An 8,416-nucleotide genomic window follows, 5' to 3' on the forward strand; every position below is an offset into this window, starting at 1 on the left:
GGCTGTTTTGTGGGTATGGTTACCCCTTCAGTCTGGCTGGCTCTAAGGGTCAACCTTGATCATGTGTATTAGACAATGTGCAGTGTCTGTCCTAAAGGGTGTATTTATTCTCCACAGTGTCTGGTGCCTGCTAGACTCCTCCTTTGGACATGCAGCTTGTGTCACTAGTTGAGTGTAGCTCTGGTGCCATTTGCTACCCAGTAGTGATTGTGTTGGTTCTGGGTCTTCTTAAATTGGCGACAGTCATTGTTTGTAACCTGCTATGGGCTACCTGTCTGGAGCTACTGCTCTGTTCACTGTTTGTGTCTACATTTTCTATGCCTGGGTGGTGTTGGAGGGGCCAACCTGTGTGTAAGGATAAGATTTATCCTGCTTAGAGGTGACAGCCACTAATAAGTGCCCCTAGCTCATTAAGTTTTGCCTCTACTTTTCAGCTGCTCTACCTTCTCTTGCATCCTGGTCTTCTCACAAAGGCTTCTGTAGAAACACTATAGTGTGGGCTCCGACTGGCCTCACCGCACCTACCCTTAATGACTGCAAGCTTGGTGGGTTAGGACAGTTGAGTTTGGGAATACAATGTTAATGGGACCCCCCACTTCAGGGGTCTCTTGGTCAGAAGCTCAATATGGCAAAAGTGGTCCTTACTCCAGAGCCTAATCCTTCAGACACTGCTGGATACTCCAATTCTATTTCTCCTCAATGAGATGAATAGCTGATTCAGACTGTGTGGGAGCAACAGTCCTCTTTGCTGAAGTTCTTTTAGCTGATGAGCCCCTGTTCTCAGGGAGGAAGATTGAATAAGTTGTCCTCTGGGACTGACTATGACTCCTATAAAGTGGCTAAGCCCTTTGACCCAGTCCAACAATAGTTTGCAGGTACCCACACTTTAAAAATGTCCATGCTCCACCCTCTCTTCTTTCCCCTGTGGAGTCTATTCCAGTGGGGCAGGATATCCAGCACCCAGGCCGGCTCGAGCTGCTGTGCTGGTGCTGATCACAGAGAGCAGAAGTTGCCTCAGCTGGGCCCGCTGTGATGAGCACCCCCTTAGGACATGCCGTCAGTAAGGGTCGTTTGTTCCTTAACCAAAGCTTTTCATAGCTAGCTACAAAATGTGCCAGCCCTGGGCTTCCCTGGAGAAAACCCGGTGCAGACCAGTGGGAGACACTGCCCATGTCTGGCCCTGAGCAATAGCTGCTTTTTGTCTGTAGCTGCGGCGTGGGCTGTGGCTATGGCTGGAGGTGGGTTCCTGCTGCAGAGCAGACCACCTGTTCTAAAATAGGGCCAATTCTTTCCATGGAGTTCCTTAATAAACTTTTTTTTTGTGACAGAGACAGAGAAAGTTATAGAGAGGGACAGATAGAGACAGACAGACAGAAAAGGAGAGAGATCAGAGGCATCAACTCATAGTTGTGGCACTTGAGTTGTTCATTGATTGCTTTCTCATATGTGCCTTTACCAGAGGGCTACAGCAGACCAAATGGCCACTTGCTCAAAAAAGCAATCTTGGGTTCAAGCTGTTGAGCTTTGCTTAATCCAGATGAACCTGCACTCAAGCTGGCAACCTTGGCATCTCCAACCTGGGTCCTCCGCATCCCAGTCTGATACTCTATTCATTGCACCACTGCCTGGTCAGGCCCTTAATGAACTTTTAAAGATTAAACATTATCAATACAAAATCTAGGCAACAAAAAAGTACTTATGTAATTTTAGGTACAAAAGGTATTTTACTATCAAACTCTCAATCTTTCCCTCCATATACCTCTGCATAGAAAAAAATAGAAAACAGAGAGAATGTAATAATGTTAAAATGTTATTGCTTAGCATGTTGCCACTCTTTGCTATGACTACAAGTAAATTTTCTTATTTAGCATTTCTATATTTTCTTTATATAACCTATGTTAGTTTACTATATACAAACAGTAACTTAAAATAAAACAAAATTACATGAGGGCTTTTTACTTTATTTTTACCACTTAAAATTACAATTGGAAATGTAAAATATGTGAGCAGAAAATTAAAAAGTAAATTAAGACTAAATTATGTCCTTTAAAAATATATATAGCTGTAACCAGTGAAGGGGACCATACGGAGCTTAAGGTAGCCTATGAGTAAATACATGCACAGAAATCAATTAATGTAGGCATAATATATTTTCATGGCTACCTTTGAAGACACCGTCAGTGATCATTTATGTTTTGGAGTAATGCTGGTGAGTTATAATTGTATTGAATTGAATTCATATGCTCTAAAAAAACATTTTCACACATAACAATTTGAGTCAAAGATCTTGTTCAATATTCAAGTGAACTAGAAAATATTTGGGAGGCCATTTATGTCAATCAGCATTCTGAGTAAACGTATAAAATTATTGACTTTAAGGAAGCTCAACAGCACCTTCACCTTAAATCTATCCAGCTGAAGTATAGCCATTTAATAAGGCAATAATATCAATTAAAATTCTAAACACTTAAGCAGGAATTATATTCCCCTATTTCTATTCTTTGTTTCTAAGAAATAACTCAGTATGTAAGTTTGATCTATCCTTGACATACATTGTGGACCTCAGCAAATCACTTAATATTTCCAGGTTATAGTTTGCCTATATTCATCTATAAAATACACACTCTGAGCAGATGATCTATAGGACCATTTCCTACTTAATTCTTAGAATCTCTGAAAATTTAAGCTTCTTGAACAGCGTACTATACTATAGAGTTTTATTATTTATAGAAAACATCATATGAAGCATCTACAAAGAAACAACTGCTGACCAAATCACGTTGGTTACTGTTTTGTCCCCTGAAATTACTATGACAGAACTTACAAGAATCACTACACAAATTAAGTGAATAACAAAATAAGAGAAACTGAAAAAAATTAACATTAAAGTAGTGCTGCGTGATAATCAATGTTTAATGGATTTTTTTCTTTACTCTACCAATATTAAATACCATTTCAATAAACAGTTTAAAGCACATACCCATGCCCAGTAGAGCCAATGAAAAAAAATCTACTTGAACGGTTAAAGGCAAACAAATAAGATTTTTTTAAACAAAAAATATTTTTTTAAGGTGTAGAGTTATTTACCTGTCACAGTTGTGCAATTCTTGACATTTTTAAATTTTAAAATATATAACTTACAATGTAAGTAAAGATAAGAAAAAAGAAAATTACATTAAATAGAGTTAGCACAGTATCATTCTATCCTTTATTCATATGTACAATGATTAAGAAGAGAAACAGTAGGCCCTGGTCGTTTGGCTCAGCTGTAGAGCGTCGGCCTGGCGTGCAGGAGTCCCGGGTTCAATTTCCGGCTAGGAGAAGCGCCCATCTGCTTCTCCACCCCTCCTCCTCTCCTTCCTCTCTGTCTCTCTCTTCCCTTCCCGCAGCCGAGGCTCCATTGGAGCAAAGATTGCCCGGGCGCTGAGGATGGCTCTGTGGCCTCTGCCTCAGGCACTAGAATGGCTCTGGATGCAACAGAGTGATGCCCCAGAGGGGCAGAGCATCACCCCCTGGTGGGCATGCCAGGTGGATCCCAGTGGGGCGCATGCGGGAATCTGTCTGACTGCCTCCCGTTTCTAGCTTTGGAAAAATGAAAAAAAAAAAAAAAAGAAAGAAAAAAAGAAGAGAAACAGTAGCCAAAGCACTGATTGAATGCTCTATACTACAGAGGCAGGTGCTAAAATATTAACGTATACCACTCAGGGGCATAAATAAGTATTGTGTTAATAATCTGCTTACCCTAAAAAATGCATATAAACTCTGTCTACCCTTATTAATCCATCTCCTCCTCTTTTGTCCTTTTCCACTGAATGACCTTCATATTAACTGCAGAGGGAAAATAAATTTCAATCAAGTACATAATATATTTAAAAAACATATTTCAATTCTGTCATCAAAAAACCAACTCAAAGGGAATTGAAAAGGCAGTTAAGTTATAGTATGTTTTATATCTCACAATGGCAGAAGTAAATTGGAGGATCAATGACTTTATAATTGTAGATATTTGATAGTATATTTATGATGATTTCCCTCTGTTTCTGTCTATATGGAAATTTGATGATTATATAATTAAGAAATTAGAACAGAAATGAGAAAATTTTTTTCTCTGAGCATAATTGCTATGCAAAATATGCTATAGTAAAATTTAAACTTTGTTTCTGAGTTTTTCGGGTATATACCCAGTAGAGGGATTGCTGGGTCATAAGGTAGTTCTATTTGCAGTTTTTTGAGGAACCACCATACCTTCTTTCATAATGCTTGTACTACTTTACATTCCCACCAACAGTGTATGAGGGTTCCTTTTTCTCCACAGCCCCTCCAACATTTGCTATTACCTGTCTTGTTAATAATAGCTAATCTAACAGGTGTGAGGTGGTATCTCATTGCAGTTTTGATTTGCATTTCTCTAATAACTAAAGAAGATGAGCATCTTTTCATATATCTGTTGGCCATTTGTACTTCTTCCTGGGAGAAGTGTCTGTTCATGTCCTCTTCCCATTTTTTTATTGGATTGTTTGTTTGTTTGTTGTTGAGTTTTATGAGTTCTTTGTATATTTTGGATATTAGGCCCTTATCTGAGCTGTTGTTTGAAAATATCATTTCCCATTTAGTTGGCTTTCTGTTTATTTTGTTATCAGTTTCTCTTACTGGGTATATACTCGAAAAACTCAGAAACATTGATACATAAAGACACATGCAGCCCCATGTTCATTGCAGCATTGTTCACAGTGGCCAGGACATGGAAACAACCAAAAAGCCCGTCAATAGATGACTGGATAAAGAAGATGTGGCACATATACACTATGGAATACTACTCAGCCATAAGAAATGATGACATCGGATCATTTATAGCAAAATGGTGGGATCTTGATAACATTATACGAAGCGAAATAAGTAAATCAGAAAAAAACAGGAACTGCATTATTCCATACGTAGGTGGGACATAATAGTGAAACTAAGAGACATTGATAAGAGTGTGGTGGTTACGGGGGGAGAGGGGAAAGGGAGAGGGAAAGGGGGAGGGGGAGGGGTACAAAGAAAACTACATAGAAGATGACAGAGGACAATCTGACTTTTGGTGATGGGTATGCAACATAATTGAACGACAAGATAACCTAGTCTTGTTATCTTTGAATATATGTATCCTGATTTATTGATGTCGCCCCATTAAAAAAATAAAATTATTAAAAAAAAATTTAAACTTTGATAATGATATCAGAAAAACGGCTGATTACATACATGTTCACAATTAGTTCTTTTGGAAAATCAATATACTGATTAATCTTTATTTTGTAGATGAAAAAAAAATGGTGCCAAATAAGCTGGTAGACTGCTGCTAAGAAATTTAGTATTTGTGAATTTGAAAAAAGTTGTAAAATCATGACTTTCATCCATAAACAAAACAAATTGGTGTTAGGTAAATAAAATATTAAATTTTCTTGATCTGAGATCAAGTATACCAGAAAAGGAAAGTGTATGTTATCCATAAAATATCTAGTTCTAAGTTATAATTTAAAGACAGTTTTATTTTGCCCACATATATTTAGAATTCATTATGATATTAAATGTCTACTTTGGGATTGTAAAAGCTGGGAAGAATTCTTGATTAGAAAAAGCATGAATAAACCATATTATAGATTTATTTTCAGAATATGAATGATATATTTGACAGGTAAATACATTTAAAGTATAACTTTCTGTTAAAGATAATTTATTTCTTTTTCTTGGAAATACAACTGCACTGTCTCAGTTAAGTCGGGTCCTGGCAGCAGCTGAGCGGCTCTCTCCTTCTCAGGCTCTTGCTGTCTCCCTTGCGCTCCGGGAATCCTGGGCCCTTGCTGCGACTGTCTCTAATAGAGTCATGAAAGTGCTCAATGGCATGAAGGTCTGTAAGGCTTCCACACTGGGCCCTTGCTGCGGCTGTCTCTAATAGAGTCATGAAAGTGTTCAATGGCATGAAGGTCTGTAAGGCTTTCACACTGGAGGTGGGAAAAAGGCAAGAAGGCAGTTCTCTTCTGCCTGAGTGAGGACAAGAAGATTGTTCTGGAGGAGGGCATACTCTGGTTTCTCTCCAGATTATATAAATCTTTCCCCTTTTAGTGGAGGGGGGCAAGAAGGTCCTGGTAGGTGATGTGGACAGGCTGTAGATGACCTTTAGGCCATTTTTGTCAAGATACTGCCGGACAACAACTGCCACTGAACCCTGTGTGATGCAACCTATGAAAACAAGGAAAGTAAGAAAGAGGACCTGGTGTTTGTCTCCTGGGTCCGAGTCTGAACCCCTTAAGAGCATAATGACCTATGAGATCAAACACAAACTGCAAGCAAACTGCTTCAAGGAGGTCAAGGACCACAGCACTCTGGCAGAAAATCTGGGAGCAGGTCATCTCCCTGGAGGGCAAGCTTTTGTGAACCCTCTCCCAGTGCCCTGCCTGGAGCATGGGGCAGCTCCAGATCTCCCTGGGGGGGGTTTCAGGCTGCCCCCTTCCTTCCAGATGGAAAGGATTGAGGGAATCCCAGAAGAGGGAGGGCAATCTCTTCATCCAGTTGCCAAACTGCCACCGCACCCCTAGACCTTCCTCTCCCAATTGTTGTCGAATCTGGCCCTCCCAAACCAGGTTTGATCTTCTGATTTTTGTAGGGGTTGATGTAGACCAAGTCCCTTTCAGGTAATTTAGTCTGCACGGTGCTATATATTGTTTTAATACACCTCAACTTTCCACCTGTTTTTCCTCTTTCTCAAGCTGTCAACTTTTAACTGTAATACTGATTCTCTGATTCTGTGTTTGTCTGTTTGATTCTGTGTATAAATATAATGTTGTGGATATGACTCCTCCACATGCTACCTGGTTCCCTTCTCCTCTTCCACCTGGTGGTGGACATTCATGGAAGCAGGACCAGTAAAGGACCTGGACTATCTCAACAAGCTTCCCCAACCCTCAACACCATAGCTGCATAGCTTCCATACTAGTGCATATGTCTCACAATACTCAAAGTTAGTGTTTCACTGCAGAAAAAAAAGATTTTTAAGAAGATTTTATGCCTTGAAATTCACAAATAAAAAATAATGTGAACCTTAAATATTTTTAAACCAAATCACTTTCTAATATGCTCCCTGAAAATAAAAATGATTGACTTCTGAAGTGGTAACCGAGAGTTGAATTTGGAGTGATGTGTAATATTTGAAGAAATACCTCTTGTGACAGTTTACCAGGATTGAAAGCCTAGCTGTTACAAAAGTAATAAACTAATGCTTTCCAGTTTGTGAATTTAAATTTAAAAAGCTGCTTTTGAAAGTCCTAACATCTGGCCTTGGCCGCTGGCTCAGTGGTAGGGTGTCGGCCCGGTGTGGGGGTGTACTGGTCAGGTCAGAGTGCACAGGAGAAGCGCCTGTTGCAGCGACAGTGAATTACTCAGAGATCAAATAGAATGCTCTGATGGGCCGAGGGGAGGCAACAGCTCCAATCAGCAGACCGAAGGACTGAAACCCCGTTACCAGCCTTACTCAGATATTTATTAGCCAATACAAATAACTCAAGGAAGAAGACAGCAGAAGTTTTCAGGGGGTAAAAGTAAAGGACGAGAAATGTGCTGACTTTTAATCTCTGTTTTGAGAGCCTGAACAAATTTTTGTTGCTGAATCTTATTCTGCTAATTTGTTGTTTCCAGTACAGAGTGAAAGAGGCCCCTGGACTCACAGCTCAGGGCTGTTGCCCTAGGGAACCTTGCTGTCTCTAATTGTTTTCCTAACTCTACATGTCTTCATATTATATTCTTACAAGCACCCATATGCTTCTCCACCCCTCTCCCTCTCACTTCTTTTTCTCTCTTCCCTTTCTGCTGCCATGGCTTGATTGAAGTGAGTTGGTACTGGGTGCTGCTAAAGTTAGCTCCATGGCCTCCACCTCAGGTGCTAAAATGAGCTCAGTTGCTGAGCAATGGAGCAATGCTCCCTAGTCTTCTTGCTGGGTGCATCTCAGTCCAGGGGCATGCAGGAGTCTGTCTCTCTGCCTCCCCTCCTCTCACCGAAAAAAAAAAGTCCTAACATCTTTATAATTATGTATGTATATATACAATTGTAGATAAGGAACATTCCCAAGTTGATTCTTTTGTCTTTCTGTGTTATTCACTAATCAAGAAATAAAAATCTATTGTGCAAGATGTATATTATTACTTCATTATATATATGTATATATATTATGATATAAGTATATTTATAAGCAGGGTAGACCTATAGCCATGTCTATATTTAATTTAATATATTAATAAAACATATTGGGGAAAAATGCACCACTTGATTCCTATACTGTACATTTTCTTGACAATTTCTGTAAGAAGAATAATAGATATTCTATTTGTGAAATTAAAAAAAAACAACCTTTAAGATATAGAAATAGTTTGGGTAAATTCTAGA

At 39.2% G+C, this 8,416-nt stretch overlaps 1 pseudogene; it reads left to right on the forward strand.

Moving 5' to 3' along the window:
- Positions 1-5,654: 5,654 nt before the first annotated feature.
- LOC136306602 (cofilin-1 pseudogene) lies at positions 5,655-6,414 on the forward strand (annotated as a pseudogene).
- Positions 6,415-8,416: the final 2,002 nt, after the last annotated feature.

This window comes from Saccopteryx bilineata, chromosome 5 (genome assembly GCF_036850765.1).
Source record: "Saccopteryx bilineata isolate mSacBil1 chromosome 5, mSacBil1_pri_phased_curated, whole genome shotgun sequence".
Lineage (NCBI taxonomy): Eukaryota > Metazoa > Chordata > Mammalia > Chiroptera > Emballonuridae > Saccopteryx > Saccopteryx bilineata.